Source organism: Vidua macroura, chromosome 11 (assembly GCF_024509145.1).
Source record: "Vidua macroura isolate BioBank_ID:100142 chromosome 11, ASM2450914v1, whole genome shotgun sequence".
NCBI classification, from domain to species: Eukaryota; Metazoa; Chordata; class Aves; order Passeriformes; family Viduidae; genus Vidua; species Vidua macroura.
In genome coordinates, this window is record NC_071581.1 from 18681777 (window position 1) to 18699890 (window position 18114).

Sequence of the window (18114 nt, forward strand, 5' to 3'; positions counted from 1 at the left end):
GTGTGGTGCCATTCCCTGAGATCCAGGGGCTATGTCCTGCATGACTGTGACCTCATTGGTGCTCCCTGCCAGCCTGTTCATCCTTATTTTGGACACTTCTTATTTTTGCCACTTCCTTGACCTTGTGGCAACCTCCTCTTACTGCTGTGCTGTTGACAAATGCATTTCATATCTCCAACTTCTGTGCTGCAGTGAGGCCCCTCCCCATCTCCACTGTGTGAACCAGAGGTGTTTGCAGGGACAGCAGGGTCACACAGGGTCACAACGGTGACACCAAAGCAGCTGAGTTTGCTGCCCTGCTGAAGGCAAGGATTCCATGCCCTTATTTTCTTGGGTGTAATTTCTGATGGCAACTGTTTATGACGGCTGTGAGGAAGTGGCTCCACTGGTGTGGGAGGCAGGTGCCCAGCCAGCAGTGCAGGAACAAACCCAAATATCCTGACTGATCCTGGGGACACGTAACTCCTGTAAAACATGGACAGAAGCTGCCTCCTGAAAATATACACAGTTTGAATGAGAAGAGAGTAGAGGTGAGCCCAAAGGTGCAGGGCCATGGGATGGTGTTTTGGGGATGTGCACACACCCACCTCCTTGTCAGGGGGTAAAACACATCCCAGTGGTCGACAAAAATCATCCAAGTTGCGTAAAAGAATTGCTATTTTCCAAATGAAGGACGAACTGAAGAATTCCACTGAAACCACCTGGGTTATCCACCAGGATTTCCTCATTTTTCAGCTCCTGCCCCTCTGCTTCACCTGCATGACTTTTATTCCCATGTATTCCTTTTTTCATTGGCACCAAGCATGCCATAGGGAAGTCTTATTGAATAATATATAAATGACTACAGGAAAATACATTGCTAAAAAGATTCCTGTGAGAAAATAATTTCAAGCCAATCTAATTTATTTCTGAGATGGAGCTACATATGCATAGATCTGTGTTTATCCTCACAGGATTTTAGACGTTGTGCCTGTGACATTCCTTTAAACCAGTGGAGGAAATACAGGCTAAAAAATTTACAACAAAGTGGATGTAGTAAAATGGGAAGGATGAGAAGCACTCTCATGATCTCAGCTCTGCATCCCTGAAAACTATCCAGGGAAAACTTATGGATGTTTTGTGCAGGCTGATTGTACTGGAAGAAGTCAGGCCTCGCTTGCATAAATGATAAGATGATTAAACTAAGGATAAAATTATTAAGTGTATTTGAAGTTTCTGTGGTCATGGGCAGCAGTGTCTAAATCACACCAACAATTGCTGTTAAATCCTGCCAACATGAAGAATTTGCTCTTGTTTAATCTGGTTCCACTTTCCACATTAATTTAGCTAAATGAATGCAATCACAGTGTATTGAGCGAGTGGCTTATTTTAATTAATCTTAAAGCAGTTCCAGGTCAAATGCAATAACTAGGAAGAAGTCACTAAAACTGATATAAGTGTGTCTGTATAGGGATTTCCCTGTTTAATTAAATGGGGTTTAAGTCATGTTTTTATATAAAATGATGCAACTTTCATGTGCAAAGGTTTGGATCAGTTAAGCAACCTTAAAAGTTTAATTCTAAAAAGTTACAAATTAATAAAATAATCAGAGATGCCAACAGGAAAAACATATGAGAGAGATGCAGGACATTATTTTCATTATTCTATTGGTTAATCATTGGATTTCCCTGTCCCTGTTGGCCCTGCAAGCTGTGGCACTGTGCAGCTGCATGAGGTAGGTGTGAAGCAGCTGAAATCTGGTCTTCAGCTTCTCCTTTCCTCCACATTCCTGAAACATAATGAATCTCTCTTGCTTTTTAAGCAGTGTGCTGAAAGCAGTGGCACTGCAGGCACTTGGATTTGGTGCAGCCGGGGGGATGAGGCTGAGGTAAGTGTGGAACACTGATGGATCATTTGCTGATTCAGGATGGGTGCTTTGTGCCACAAGGGTGGAAATCCCAAAGAAGTGGATCCCAGACCTTGTTCCCCCACAGCCAATTATACAGCTCTTATCAATTTTATGCTTTGTTGGTTTTTTTTTAAACCAGCCCAAAGCAACTGTGTATGTCTGGAAAATAATTGCTAACAGCACCGTTCATAACTCTTCCTCTGCTCCCAGTTTATGCCTCAACACTTGATGTTACCCATTATGCAGAGATCAATGTGTCAAAATGAGGTAGATTTACAGTGAAGATAATTCTGCTTCCGAGTTTGAAAAAAAAAGAGTGTGATATTTTCACTGAGTTAATCAAAGGAATTCAAAGGGGGTTTAAATCTTACAATTTTCCATGGCTCATGGAGGAGATGAAAAGTGTTTGACCTCTAGTAAACCAGCTGAATTCATGTGGTGGCTCTGTAGATAAATAAAATGTCCACCCAGACAGAATATTGATTACTTAGGTGCTATTTGCTGAATCACAAACAGGACCATCAAACACAACAGCAAGGAAGTATCATAAAATACACCAGAGCATCCGAAGTGTGGGCTTAATGCAAAAAGACAAGTTAAATAAGTGGTATTAAACTAACAGGGCTGAGAAGTGGCAAGATGCATTGTTCCAGTGCATTATTCATGGCAATGGCAGGTCCTCTACACCAGCCACCACTCACGCTGGCACTTGCTTTAGGGGGCAGCTTGTTAAAGGGACTGAGGTTGTCATGGAAATTTGGCCTCTAAATGCTCTCCTGATGCACTTGGCACTGAGACAGGAGGCTTTGGCCAGGTGGTTTACCAGAGAAAGAATCACCCATCTGTGCCATTTGCAGCTGCAGTTTTTTAGAGTGTTGGTTGTGGATCAGAGCTCACAGAGGTGACCAACTCTTGGGGCTTCTGGTGACACTGGAGGTGTCACTGCTTGGCCACTCTCACACAGTGGTGGGGTCAACACACAGGGAGGATCCATCACCTCTTGTTAGACATTAGGAATGAAAGAGCTGGGTTTTTTCACCTCTTAAGAGACATAGCCCTGGATGGATATATCTGCCTGGTTTTAACAAACAAGCAAGCAAGCAAACAACAACAAAAAACAAGCCAAACCAAAACAAACAAAAAACAAACAAACAAGACCCCACCCAAACCAAAACAAAAAAATCAAAACCCACAAAAACAAACAAACAAACAAAAAAAAAAACAAAAAAAACAAAAACAAAACAAAAAGAAAATCCAAAACCCAAAAAACCAAACCAAAACCAAACAAACTAAAAGGCAAATCTGGGGAGTTTGGGTAGTGTCTGATTTCTGAGCAGAGACCTTGTGGCTCTGATCCTGTGAGGGATTATCACAGCTGGGCAGAGGCTACAGAATCACCTTCCCCACCTGTCAGGGGGATCTCTTCCGTGCTCAGCAGGGTGGTGGGGGAAGCAAGAGAAGAGGATTATGGAAAATGTGGCATGAAAGATACACTTCTCTTTGCCTTCCTTATGGAGGAGAGCTCTGGTCAGTCCTTCTGGGTATTACGTTGGTTTTGCTATCAGGAAAAACGGAACCAAAGTTACAGATATTCTCACATGAAAGAAATTAAAAGAAGTAACTTTTGCTCTTTATGTTTGTGCAAGAAGTCACCACAAAACGCATATCCTGTTTCACCTTCTTTCTACAGAAAATACAAAAACTGCAATTAATTCCAAGTGTGGCAGCACTGCTGGAAGAAGTGATCATAAACCAAACCTCAGACTAACAATCTGGGTAGTAATATTTCTAAGTTGAGATAATTTTGGACTTGTCATCTTTGGCCAAAGTTCCAAGCCAGGCATTTTTTCTTTTGGATTAAATATTTTATGTGTCATGAAGCAAAAATTAAAATAAACCTGGACTTATTTCATAAAGCTCTCTTCAGACAGCTGTAAAGACTGTTTGTTTGGCTTTTCTTGGATGACAGTGGACTTCAGATTGAAAGAATATGTGCTGTAGGAGGCCCAGAATAATCCTTTCAGCAGATGTGGGTATCTCCAGTAATTCTTGTAGTAGGGTATAAACCTCTGGGTCTGAGCAGAGAAATGGGGTGGATCTGGATCTGATGGGGGTATGGACACTTTCACCCTGCTATGGATAACCAGAAGGGAATGAATTCAGAAAGAGACCCCTATTTGCAGCAATTTATGCCTTTCAGGGCTTATCCAAAGCCATTCTGCCAGGGATGTGCTGAATTACTGCTTTACTCCTTCTGAAGGGCTTTTATGTTGCTGGGTTTTGGGGTATGTGAGGGGGATGGACTTGCATAAACATCTTCTTGGACCCAAGGAAGCAGAACAACAGGACAAGGATGAGCTGGACTGAGAATCTACCAGCCAAAGAGGAACCTGCAGGCATTTTGGTTTGTGTATTTGGCCATAGGGGGAGGATTATGAAAATATCTCTGTTAAAAAAGCCCAGCAGTTGAAGACCAGGGTTTTTTGAGGAAAAACCAAAAGAATTCTCGTCAATTCAGCATCTAAATATCTTAGAAGTCAGACTGTGGGTTCTGTGTCTAATGGGCAGACACCTGAACTAGCCCCAGCTCCTTGGTGTTAATGAGGGAGAGAATCAGCAAAGGCCAAGAGGGGTTTTTATGCTTTGGCATGGGCTGTGCTGCTGCCGTGGGACACTTCAGGAGGGACCTGGTAGGATTTGCACACACCCCTTGCTCTGTGTATCTTGTGTTTGAGCACATATCTGGGGAGGTTTCCTGCATTTTACACTGGCACAGGTTTGGAATTTGGGACACTGGAATAGGCTCCAGTGCTCACTGAGCTGGTGGTGGATTGCTAAAATCCCACTTTATGTGATTTTGTGCCTGTGAGGTGAGAGATAAAGTGGATTTTCCTGGGGTAACGAGCACAATATCTAATCTTTATCCCCTGGATTATAAGTGGTGTGATTTCAGGTTAATAATTAACAGTGCAGGTTAATGGAAATAAATGTGTCAGCTACACTGATTGCTGGGGCCCTTTGTTTTCTTATGGCTTCACACATTTTGGAAGTGCAGGAATTCCCAGAAGTGGCTTTGCTGATTTGTTTGCACATGGAGCCATTTGGTCCATCTCATCCCCAAATCTTCCCTTGTCCACTTTAATGCCCAGGTGGTGCTGCTCTCCCTTAGCTGCTTCTTTCCAGGGGGGATATAATTTTACAGATAAAAAGGCTGGATAATTAAACAGAGCTTCTATAAGTGCATTAAGGTTTAGCCTGATGCCTGGTTGGAGAAACTTGATTTTTAAGATCTCAAACTATCCTGCCATAAAAAGACAAAAGTCATATCCATCCCAGAGATGGGAGACACAGAAACAGGATTCTGGGTCACTTCCCCCTTCTCTGAGCTCGGTGTTTATTGTAACAGGTGGATAATTTTTTATTATTAATGATTACTTATTTTTCTCTTATTTTCTTATGGTCCCAGCTGGGCACAGACTACCAAGGAAGTAAAATCCTGGTGACATCTAGTGGCTGCTGGGGCTTCTCTGAGGCATTAGAGGTGAGAGTGCCTCTGCCCTGGGCATTTCAGCAGGCTGTGCACAGAACAGATAAGGAAATAAACCTTTCAAGACCAACAGACTCCCACAGCCTGAATTTAGAGACCTCCCCATCTTACTCAAGGACAATATTGCTGGGCTTGCTTTGATTTGTGCAGCAGTCTAAGCAGTCCTGTCCCACCTTTCTGGTCACACCCAGCACCTGTGATGCTTTAGAAAGAAATCAGAAATGGGTGGTGTCACCAAAGTGGCCTTTTGTACCATAAATCCTGCTTTCCTTTAGAACAGTCCCCGATGTCTCACTACCTGGCTGTGTGCTCAAATGTATTTTTGGTTTGCAGATGCCTGGTGAGAAGATTGGTTTGCAGATGCCTGGTGAGAGAAATTTAGGCCAATTACAGAAATATTTTGAAAAGCCAGTTTGCAAGGAACATAACGTGGCACTATGTGTTAATTAGCAAATCCAAAAGGAAATGCTGAGTGAAGCTGGAAGGTTTTGGGTGGGTGGCAGAACACAGGCTGCTCTCATGCCAAGTAAAGCTGGTACATAGACAAGGAACACCGATGTGATTTGAGTTTGGACACGTAGTTTGGGCAAGAACAGGCAGCTGCCAGTGTGCATCAGCAGTTGCAGGTAAGTGTGGCTGAGGAGAGGTTTGAAAGGAGCCACTGCAGAAAGGAAGCAACACCTGTGTGCTGCAGGGCTCGTGGCAGCTGTGTCCCCCAGGGCAGGCTCGGGGAAGGGTTACCCTCATTAAGGCTGAGCACAGATGCCAGTTTGGTCTTTTCCCATTGCTCTGTGCTTGGAATGGGGAAACAGGCTTTGATTTCGTGATGAATGAGTGAAATTGTATTTGGGTTCTGCTCGAACAAATCAGCAGTAATTTCAGAGTGCCTGAGCCAGGGACAAGGCTGGCACGTGTGGCAGCGCTGTGTTTCTGCTGGTGTGCTCTCTCAGGCAGCCACAGCCTGGCATGAGCTGGGCACAGCCTCACCCAGCCAGGACTCCTCAGATCCAAACACAGAATCAGCACACACACACATACACAAACCCAGTTTCAATGAAATAAAAAATACCAGAGGTGTACGGCCAGGCAGTCCATCCCTTCCCACGCACCATCTGCCCCTGCAGCCCCACATCTCTGCTGGTCACCCAGCTGGCCTGGCTGTGGGGTGCTGTGGGCAGCTGGGCAGAAGCTTGCACGTGTCCTGCACTCGTGGCTTGCTGGGGAAGTTTGAAAGAGAGAAATTAAAAGGGAAACTGAGGCTCGTGATGGTGCAGTTGACAGATTTCAGCATGGCCAGTCAACACAACACGTGTCCAGCTAGGAATGGGGGGTGGCCCGTCATGTATAATTCATCAGGAAATGAGAGCTGCAATTATGATGTGTTTGCACAGCAATAAGCCTGTAATTACTGGATATATTTACACCCATTACAGCTCAGTACAGAGAGAAATGAGCCCCTTCCCCTTTTGTGCTGCTGTGCTTCCAACCACAGCACGAATCCTCAGAGTAGGCAGGGGTCAGACCACCAGCACCCTCCTAGGAGGAAAAGGCAAGCAGTCTCCTTTCTAACAGGAACACAGGTTAAAAATGATGATTGGGTACCAATCAGGCAGCAAGTAAGCCATGTGGAAATGCAAGAACCCTACAAATAAGGAGGCAGAAAGAAAACCCCTGGAGGGAGCAGGCTGCAGAGGTGGGACTGCAGCACATCCGAGGTTCCAGATGCGGCTGGAGAAGGCTCTTGCCTGCCTTGCCCTGGCTTTGTGCTGCATGGCAGGAGTGGCACCTCCCATGGGAGCCTGTCTCCTTCCCCTGCTGCACCCCAAGTGAGAGCTGAGCCCACTGCAGGTGAGCCTGGGCTGCACAGAGCACTTCAGTCTGCCAGATCTGTTAGTGGGGACTCTTACTTCACTCAAGGCCATGTGCATGAAGTGCCAGTCGGAGTGAATTATGAGGGCAAGGCCTGACCATGAATAAATGTTTCAAGACTGGGGATTCACTTTTCTCTATAAACACCTAATGCTATTTTTGCATTCAAGTCCAATTTTCAAAATGGAGTTGAGTGCCAGGCTCCCTGGAAGCCCTAACCTCGGGGCTTGTCTGCAGGAGGAACTCTACCTGCATTTCTCCTGTAGTCAGAATGTAAGTGAATTAAAATAAATCCCATTATGGCCATGTTTTCTCTGATGGAGCACATCCACACAGGCTCACCATCTGCTTTAACTAATCTCTGCTATGAATTCATAGCCCTGTGTTGTTCAAGTTAGTATTCTGGGGTATTTTTGGGTAAACAAAGATTAAATTTGTTCAAAAATATGATTTACAGCAATGTTTATGTAAGGGTGTTCTACATAACTTCAGTCTTGTTTTGAACTGTTTTCCATGCAATATTAATCTGTTTTCCAACTGATGAAATGAAATGAAATGTGTGCTAACTCTTAAAAAGCAATCCCTCACTTTGGACTGACAGAGGTTTATGCTGGCTTTTGTTGAAAAGGTTCCTGATTGAGTTGAATTATGTTGAAGTAAGTCAATGACCTGGAGAGACATTCTATATTTAGGGAGTTGCCCATATTTCAATGGGACTTAAAGTCATCACACCTGTAATTGATCTGTTTCAATGCATTTTGTGTATGCACAATCAGGTTCCAGGTAATCTGTTGTCCTTCAAGAGGGGTAAAAAAGTGCATGCAATTCCTTAAGAGGAGCCTGCTATATATCTGAAAGCAGATTCAGGATGTTATTTTCATTACTTACTTGCTTTAGACCTTTGTTTTCTCTCTCTCTCCTTATATTTTTTTGCCAGTTATCTCCAGGAAAGACCTTCCAGTGCTGTTCCTGGCAGAGGGATACCATGAGAGCTGGCAGGATTTCATGTGTCCACCACAGACATCGACCCTCAGGACCCTGAGTGTGACAAGAGCCCAGGTGCTGCATCCAGCATACCCCAAACCCACTCCTGCCCCAGGTAAACCACCAGTGGCTCTATATCAGCCTTTTCCCCGGGCTAATGAGTCTCTAATTACCAATTTCTTCTGTCTGTTGGGCACTAATCTAACAGAGATGTGATTGTAATGATGCAACAAGGCTCCAAGCCATGTTGGTAAGTGAGATCTGTTTATGGGTACTATAATTTCATTCAAGGACTCCTGCATAAAGTGCCAGTCAGAGTGAATTAAGCAGCAAAATCCTAATGTTTGCCTGAATTCAGTGGCAAAACCTTTAATAGTCTCTTTACCTTTGATTTTGTCTGTTGCTGTTACTCATCAAAATGTGGTTGTGTGCTGTTGAGTGAGAAGTGGAGGAGAGTTTCTAAAGAGGGAACTGTGCCTCTTCAACTAATTAACAGAATCCAAAGGAAATTTAGGACTTTTTAGGCTGTGGCTGACACAGAAGACAAAAGGTGTTTGATGTTATCACCAGCGTATCTCCTCTGGTGGCTCCGGGGAAAATTAAAATGCTTGTCCAGAAGCATTATTGCTCATTAGGCTTTCTTTAATGAGTCCTGAATGGCCCATCAAAACCGAGGTGGTGTTGATACCAGGTGTATCAGAGCAGCCAAGATGTTGGGAACACTGGAGGTGGACAGGCCATGTAATTTGGGTGAAAGTAGCAAGCCAGAAGGTGCCTTTGCTTGTGGCATTTCCCCCTGCCCAGGCAGCCCACCCCGGGCTTGTAGAAGTGGCAGCACCCAGGAGCCTTTAAAATCCTGTTGTCACCCTGGCAGAAGGTGACAAAGTCAACGTGGATGAGTTGAAAGGGCAAGAAGTTGTTTCAGAAATCCCAGCTGGTTTGTACCCAGCCCACACCCCCCCCAGCAGCTCTCACAGCATCCTGACTCCCTTTTCTGCTTCAGAGAAAATTCATTTTCCTGGCTCTGAAGCTCTCCTGGAGGTGTCCAGGCTCTGCCACTCTGTCCCATGCCACTGCAGGGACGTGGACACCACCGTGGCCCTTGGTCCTTTCTCCCTGCTCACCAAAAGATGCCAGCAAAGAGCTTTGGTTCCTCGGGCTCTGCTGCCAGTGCTGCACACCCGGGAGCTGATTTTTCTTGAAAGGGCTGATTTTGGCATATTCCCCAGTGGGACTGGAGTGCAGAGTGAAGCCTTATTCTGCTGATCTGGATAATGTCATCAGATGGAGACAAATGATTTTTAAGCAGGCATTTCCACTAGTTTTAATGGCAGATTTTTTCCAATTAAAATTAAAAAAAAAAAAAAAAAAAAAAGAAAAAGAAAGATTAAATCCCATGTGTGCCCATGCAGGAGTGTGGTCTATAATATTTAAATTGCCATATCCCAAAGGCTGAGTACAATTGAGAAATCAACAATTCAGGAAATAGGGAGTGTGGATTTGCATTGGCCTTGAAGAAATGTATTCTGTAACATTTTTTAATATAAGGGAAAGAGGCAAGATGCTTCTATAGAGTTTTTGGAGTTCTAAAACCTGTGGTTTTAACTGAAGTTAGAGTAGGAATGGATGATTGGATGGAAAGAAAGGAAATGGGAGTGCTTAGATGATGGTGAGAGAACCTGGGCTGTGTATTTGAGAGAGAAGAGAGGTGATTATTAAGGAAAAACAACAAAATTTTAAGAACATTTGGTCATTAAAGCTACAGGGAAATCTGCAGAAGAGCCTTACAAATGTTCCAGCCCCAGTGACCCACACACAGGCAGAGCTCTGCAGGGCTGCACACACCAGAGAGATTCAATAACTCACAAAAAATTAACAGGACTTCCAGGTGTTGAGCAGAAAGTGTGTGTGCAGCCACGTATGACACGTGCACACACGCGTGTGTTTGGCCCCAAAGTTGCCTGGTTTTGCATTATTCACACACCAGAACCAACAAAAAACTCAAAAAACTGCCCCAAAAACTCAGCCAAAGCTGGTTCTCCCCTCCCAGTCCAGGAAACCCTCTGTCAGAACAGCAGCTGGGTAATTTTCTGATCACTAAAAAATTCTTCAGAAGGATGTTAAAGCAAGCTCTCTAGAGGCCAGGGATCACAAAGTTCAGTAGGGCTGGAGACAGAATAAAATCACAGTGACATCTAGTGATCACTAATGTTTCACAGAGGTGTTACCAGTGGAAACAATAAACATTCATTAAAAAAAAAAAATCAGCATTTTAAGCACTTAGCACAAAACATCAGAAGCCAGGGAAAGAGGTGGGCTACAGGAGAGGGTAGATTATGTGAATTAAAGTGCTGCAGGGCTGACAGAGAGCACAGTGCCACAGCTGTGGAAGGGCTGGGGGATGATTTCTTCAGGGATCTTTCCTGGGTCTGCATTTCTCCCTACTTCAGCAGAGTTTGCAGATGATACTAAATTGCAGCACATTCATATAAAAGAAACTTGACGTTTTGGAGACTGGGAATAGAACTAATAAAATGATGTGCAGCTTTGAAAGTGTGAGCTAGTCCCTAGAGAGGGGAAAGCAAAATGAGCCCTGTTCCGTGGCTGGAATATGTGGTGTGGCAGCAGCTCTGCCTCAGTGCCAGACACTGAGGGAAAAGGCAAATAAAGAGGGAATGCCAGCTGGGCAGCAGAGCTGCATTTCAGGTTTGCATCTTGAACCAAAGAGGGATTTGGGTTTGTGCTTGGCAGCAGAAAGAACTAACTGGTTTTGTGATGTTGATTGAGTGTTTTCCACTTCAGGTTACTGATTGAGTGATGGCAGTTTAAAAAACAAAAGTTTTTTTCTGTTGGTTGGATCAGCCAGGCAACCTGGCCACAGTCATGGCCACTTGGCCAGGCTGGAGTTCAGTTCTGCTGTCCTGCCCAAGCACCCTGCTGGGGCTGAACCCCGTTAATGGTACATTAATGAGCAAAGGATTAAGAGAAACTCTTTCTCCAAGGAGGATGGGGCAGGACATTGCCTATTTATGTCTTCATTGTGCATTGTGAGTGGTGAAAGCCCAATCAGATAGGTTAGCTGGAGTTACAGTGGGCATGGAGAACTGATGCAGAGGGTGAATTGATTTTGCAGCTTTAACCCAGGAATCTTTGTGGCCACATAAATATGCAGGCAAATTTTCATATGATGAAACATTCAGGAGCTGCATTGACAAAAGTTGAGAAGGAAGCTCTCAGCCAATTTCCAAGCCCTTCCCTTGAGTCCCCAGCAGCCAGGCAGGTTTAGTCTCTCAATTATTAGCTGAAAGCAGAATATACATTCTCACTGCCTGATTCTGGATGCCGCTGGAGAATATCCCTCAGATAGATGCATAAGGGGAGAGACAGATTCAGGCACATCAGATGCTCTGGCTGCCTCTGACTGTTGTGAGCAATAGCCACAGAATGGGAGTTTATTAAAAATGGTAGCACAAATTAACTACTGGGTTTCTATGATTAGGTATGAGATTTTCCAGGAGGAAGAAATGTGTAGTGGGACTTCAGGCACTGAATTTCAGTAAGGATTTTGATACAATTCTGTCTGGAAAGTTATCAGCTATGTTGACATAGACAGCAACTGGAGGAATAATTGCAAATTGGATAAGGACCTGGCAAAAGACAGATGATTTGGTGAGGTTGCTTAGGTCTTGCATGGGGATGAAGGGGAAGGGTTTCATTTGCTGAAGGATTTACAGACCTGCTCACCCCATCTTCCCTGCAGAGCTGGGGAGCACCTGGTGCCACGGATGGAAGCTGGAAAACGAGGAAAAGGGACACTGCAGCTGCTTTGCTGGCCTGGCTGGCTGCTGAGTCCTGCTGCATCTTGGAAATTTCCCAAAGGGTTTGCACAGCTCGGATATTTTAGCAGAAAGCTATCCTGGGTTGAAGGCACTTTATTCCATCACTACCCTGGGTTCAGGGTCTCAGCCTCCAGCCCCAGAGACAACAATGGATTTGTCACCATCATGTTTGAGTCTTGTTTGTGTGGCCCAGGGGATGGCAGGGGCTGCACTGCAACACAAGGTGCAGTGCCTGGCGCTGGGCAGGTCCCAGCACAACTGCTGAGAAAGCAATTAAAAATAGCATTAGTGTGAATTGACAAATCTAGTGCTTGGTTTGGTCTCTGAGGGACATGGCTGAACCACAGGCTTTTCTCCATGACAGCTCTATTTATTTTAAATAGAGGAGCAGAAGAAATGTGCCTCCAGATGCTTAAAAAGCAGGGGTTACTTTTCAAGGACTGTTTGACCAGAATTTCACACCACAGCTCCTTTTAAATAAGGGTTTGGAAGGCTGATGACAATCTTCCATCATGACAGAATCCTCAGCATCTGCCTGTGAGGAAACACTGCCCTGGGTGTAGCATCAATTTGCAACGGTGTGATGAGGAAAAGGAAATACCATGACCAGTGCAAGGAAATTAGTTGCCTTTTACCCAGGGATGATGTCAAATTAATCCGGTTCATCATCTCACAGCAAAGGCCATTCAGTAGCTTGTATGATCAAGGATCAAATTGCTCCTTGCTAGAAAGAAAAGGAAATATTATGGGTAATGTGTGGGTGTGGAGCTTTTTTTTGGGAAAGGTATGATTCTTGGCATAGCTCAATTCCTGGATGCTGTATTTCTGACTAGATTCAGCAACCTGAATTTTTGTTTTTTACAAGATTCACTCAGCTCCCAGAGCAGAAGTGGATGTGATTTTAGATCCCAGCAGCTATGAAAATTTACATGGAATTTCTTTCCCCACTCTGCACTCCAGAATATGACTCCCTGCACTGACCACATCTAAAATCTGCTTCCCAGCTTTCAGTCCCTCCCAAACTCCTGGAGGACTCACTCCTCCTCCCATTCCTGCTCAGGTACCATAGTGCAGTGTGACAGTCAGCAAATCCATGGGCAATCCATCCCGAGCTAGAAGTGATGCCTTAAGTTTTAACTTTTATAGTTTTTTGATTCTGTACTGCCTTAGCCTGTGACTCTGAATTTCATATATAGTGTTAGAAAGTTCACAGCTTAGTCAGACAAAACAATCCTTTTCCAGCCTGAGAACCAAGGACACTGTTGCAGCTTCAGGCCCAAAAAGTATAAAAAACAGAGAATTGAAGAGAGAAAACTGGGAGGATTGGACTTCATAACCTGAAGGTGTAATTGGACAGTTGACCCCAATATGTAAATGGACCAAAACTTATAAAAGTGTGAAAGCTGTGACCTGTTGTCCATCTTGGGTCCATCTTGGGCAGAGCCATGGCCAAGGTGTACTTGCACTGCCCAAGGTGTATCCTGTGAAGGCCTTTTAATAAATCCCTATTTTATTCCTTTAACTCTGTCCAGCCTCTGTTCCAGGTCAGCCTCTTTAAGCATCAGGAGGAATTTGCTCTCCTCCTGCTCCAGGTGTGAAAATGTCACCTCTCTTCTTTCCCATGCTCCTCTGTGTGGTGCACGTTGCTTTGTGCTGTCCACACCAGCTGTAAACATGCAGGGCAGGCAGAAAAACCTGTGAAAAGGGAATTTGAGTGAGCACGAGTCCCTGCAGTGCCACCTGGGAGTCACACCAGTGTGTCCCCCTGAGCACATTGCAGGGCAGAAAGGCAATAAAATCCCACTACAGGTAAGTCTGGGAGAGCATTTTTAATCCAGAGTATCTCTCCTTCCTTTTCCCCACTTGTACACCAAATTCAGCAGTGGAGTGACGGGAATACTTTGTCATCACAAACATATATTATTTCTGTGATGTGTGTTAGTACATTGTAATGAAAATGTGTTTTCCAAAGGCACAGTTGCTTTTTTCCCCCTTTGCTGTCACTATAACACTCTTCACCAAGATAAAAGGTTTCCTTCCCACCTACCTGAAAAAAAAAAAAAAAAAATGCCTGAGTAATGGGAATGACAGAACTCGTGTAATTGTTCCTGCTTTGCATGCTTCCAGGCTGATTGCCTGAACTATGACTGATCCAGATTCCCACTGAAGTCTGTGAGGGTTTTTGCACTGAAACAGCAGTTTGGTTTTAAAGGAACTTTTTTGAGGAGCAGACCTGAAGCCAGGTGAGTGAAAGCAGCATTGCCACATGGCTGTGGTGGAATGAGGACAATTTAACCCTGCTGAGGATGAGGCTTGGTAGTTTCATGACTCCTAAATGGTGACTGCTACTACATTTGGGCATATTTACAAAGATTTTTTTCTTTAGAGGTTAGAAAAAAATATATATATACTATCTATCTATCTATAGATATCTCGCCAAAGGAATTTCAGAGGCTGAGCAAACTCTTTTCATTATTTGAGAATATTTTCCTCTTAAAAAATATTGGAACAGTATTTTTTGCATGTGGTGCACAGGTTGGAATACCCAGCCATTCCTGGGCCTGGCAGTGACAGAGACTGTTGACTTTGCAAACTCTCTTTGTTAGGCAGTTGTACCAAAATGGTTACAATTATGTCTGCCCAGGCTATTTTATGTCTTTGCTTAGCAGGAATTTTTGCAGATGATCAGCTAATTAATTATAACAGGATGTCCTATATTGACTTTTGGACTAGACCAAAACATAATATTTGTATTTTCATATAAGGCCTTTCTGTCCCTACACAGGAGAATGTATGGCCCTGCAAACACCCAGCAGCTACCAATGATGAGTGATGGACAATAATGGTGCACTCTGCTTTCCAATCTCCAGGACTTTCTCCTCAGCATGTTCAGAATTTGACAAAACTGATGGCATCTCTGGGAGAGGTGGCCCATGAGATGGAGACAGGAGCAGCACGTTAGGGGTGTGATTATTACTTGTGAAACGGAAAGAAATTCTCCATCTTCCTAACTGGCAGATGTATGGGCACATTTTTCATCAAAGCAGTTATTAAAATGTTCTATTTTTCCTTCAAAACCTCTGTGAGATAAAGCTATTCATGTAGAAAAGCCAGTTGTTCCCCTTGTAATGGAATTTAACTGAATTATGACCATTTACATGTAAGAGATTCATGCTGAAACCCCCAGAGCTGGAAGGATCTGCAGACCAGCGTGGTCTTCTCAGTCTGCATTAACACCCTCAGCGTTGGTTTGTGTGAAAAAACCTCATCTTGGCAGGGTAAAATAAACAGAGGAGATAACTTCTGACACCCACCAGCCCCCAGAAAGATGCATCAGATAGAGAAAACACTAAAAGCAAGATTTGATCTCTTCTTCACCGAGACAAAGCCAAGAAATGGGAGCACAGCTGGTTCCTTCTGCAGTCCCATAGGGAAAAGTTTCTGCTGGAGCTGCAGGCTCATCCTTTGGCCAGTGGGATGGAGAACACCCAGCTGCACATGGTGGATGTTGAGGATACAAATCCAGAAAGACACGTAGCCACAGCTTTGAGAGCTGGAATTGCATAAGGAAGACAATCAATGTCCAGCATGAGGGAGTTCTGCCACTATGAATATGTTTATAGAGGTGAATATTATTACCAGTCTGGGATTAGGGGAGCCTGCATCTATCAAATTACCATTGGAAATGAAAGGCAAGAGCCAGACACTTGGCTCAGGGTGTGCAATGTTTCCTTACTCAGGAACTCAGAGCTCAGTAGGATCTGACCTTGTGTAGTTTAAGATGTTAGACTAATTCCATTTAAAACATCTCAATTGTTTTATTACTTTAAAAGTCTGTCTTTATATATTAATATAATATAATATAATATAATATAATATAATATAATATAATAATCTTAATTTCTAATCCAGTGTGCCAGAGAGCTGAATATAGAAAGCAGCAGACACTTGACTTTTACCTCAAATAAGGCACCCAATGCTTTTATTTCCCCAAGCAAATATTGCAGCATCTAATGCTCCATTAAAGCAGGGAGGGAGGGATATTTGATAAGGTCTCTCAGGAGAGTTAGGATGAGAGAAGGATTTCAGTATTAAATTTAATGCTGTCAGCAGTTTAAATTTATATAAAAGTGAGTGCAATTACATCGAGGAACTTCTGGAAAAGTCTCAGGCAGCTCCAGCTCCTGCCAAAGTTGGGAAATGGCATTTCAGTGTCCAGGTGGACAGCAGTGTCCTTAACAAGGACATTCCTGTGGTCGTGTTCCCCATCCCAATTGGTCCAAGCTGAGCTCTGCCCTTTGTGGCTCCTGGGATCAGATGAGGGCACGTTGTGGCCATGACCCACAGCTGTGATTGCAGTTTATTGCCCCACCTGGAATTAGATCTGCTGATGTGGCACGGCACTGAACAGACTCCAGCAGGGCTTGGGGCTCAAGATCAGCCTTTCCTTTCCTTTAATACTCCCTGGCTGAGCTTTGCCCTGTGCTGGCCTCGGGCACACCTGGGGAGGGTGGGAGCTCGTGGTTTCAATGGCTTGGCTCTAAAATGTGCCTGAAGAAAAAGGAGAGTGATGCAGGGTAGTGAGCTGGGATAAGAATTTGAAAGACATGGAAGAACATGCTCAATAGCAGATAGGTTTTAGGGAGAAGAGTTGAGAAAAGCTGAGTATCAAAGTACCAGGGAGAATGGGTTTTGCTCCTTCTGGGTCAGAAAATACCTGTATTTGAAAAAGACCCCAAAGTTCCCTGGAACTGACCCTGAACCAGTTCATATAAAGGAACATGGCAAGGGTTCAGTTCTGGCACCCTATATAACAATAAATATTGTTGTTTGTCCCAATAACTCTGGACAAGGAGCATGGATGGCTCTCCTCACGTGTTCTACAGGGACGGATCCACAGAATTTCAGGATGGTTTCCATCAGGACTGGGATCTGCCTCTTGACTTCTGGCTTCTGTCTGTCAAAATGAGGGTCTGTGGGAAGAGAAGATCAGCAAGATCGAGACAGGAGTATGAACTTTCTCTTTGTACTAATTTGGATCTGCCCTGATGAGCCTGATGAGGGCAGGTTCTCCTTTCCCTTCAGCTTCTTGTGGCTTGGGCATGGGTTCTCTCTTGTGGGGTCACACATGGGCCACTGATGGGATGATAAAGAGCCAAATTTGGATATGGGAGTGGAGCTGTGTAATGGGTTATCACAGACATCTTAGTTTCATCTGATTTATTAGCTCTGCTAATTATCCCAATAAATCAGTGTTTGAATGTAACTTGGCATTGACACTGAATGTAAAAGGACTGGAACTACAGTTGGGGAGCTAACAGGGAAGATGCAGCTACAGATGTAAGGGAATGAATGAGACTTGACAAAACGCAAACAAAATTGGGAGACACAAAAGCAATATTAAATACTCTGAGAGGATGGAGCTCCCTATGTGTTAATACTTTGTAGTCATCACTGTGCCAAGAGCATCTTCACCATCAACAACATCTGCAGATCATTCCTGTGGGCAAAGACCAAAGGAGACACATTGCTGGCCCAGTGCTTTCTTACATTCTATGACATTTGCTGTAATGAAAACCACATGGAAATCACAGAGAGCAAAGGAAGCAAAGGCAGCACTGAAGTTCCTGTGCTGCAGACTGGGCTAAGCAGGTTGCAGGTGCAGGTTGCTGTGCTGAAATCTTGCTGTTCTTCAGAAACAGTGCAAAAACTTTCTGGGACTGAGTGCATGCAAGCTTTCCTTCCCCACATTTCCAAGCAAACAGTAATCTAATGACTGGGAGTAAAAAACTGCATCACCGGAGCACATGCAGCAAGCAACTGAAAGAAAAACATTTTGGTGACAGCCTGAACAGGCCCCTGCAGACAGCATCAAACCAGTGAAAATGTGAAGCAGCCTCTGCTCTAACAACAGCCAGGTTTCCACTGCTGCTGGCCCTGCTGGCTCACTCCCTCTCTCTTGCTCCACCCTTTGGGGTTTGTCTTTT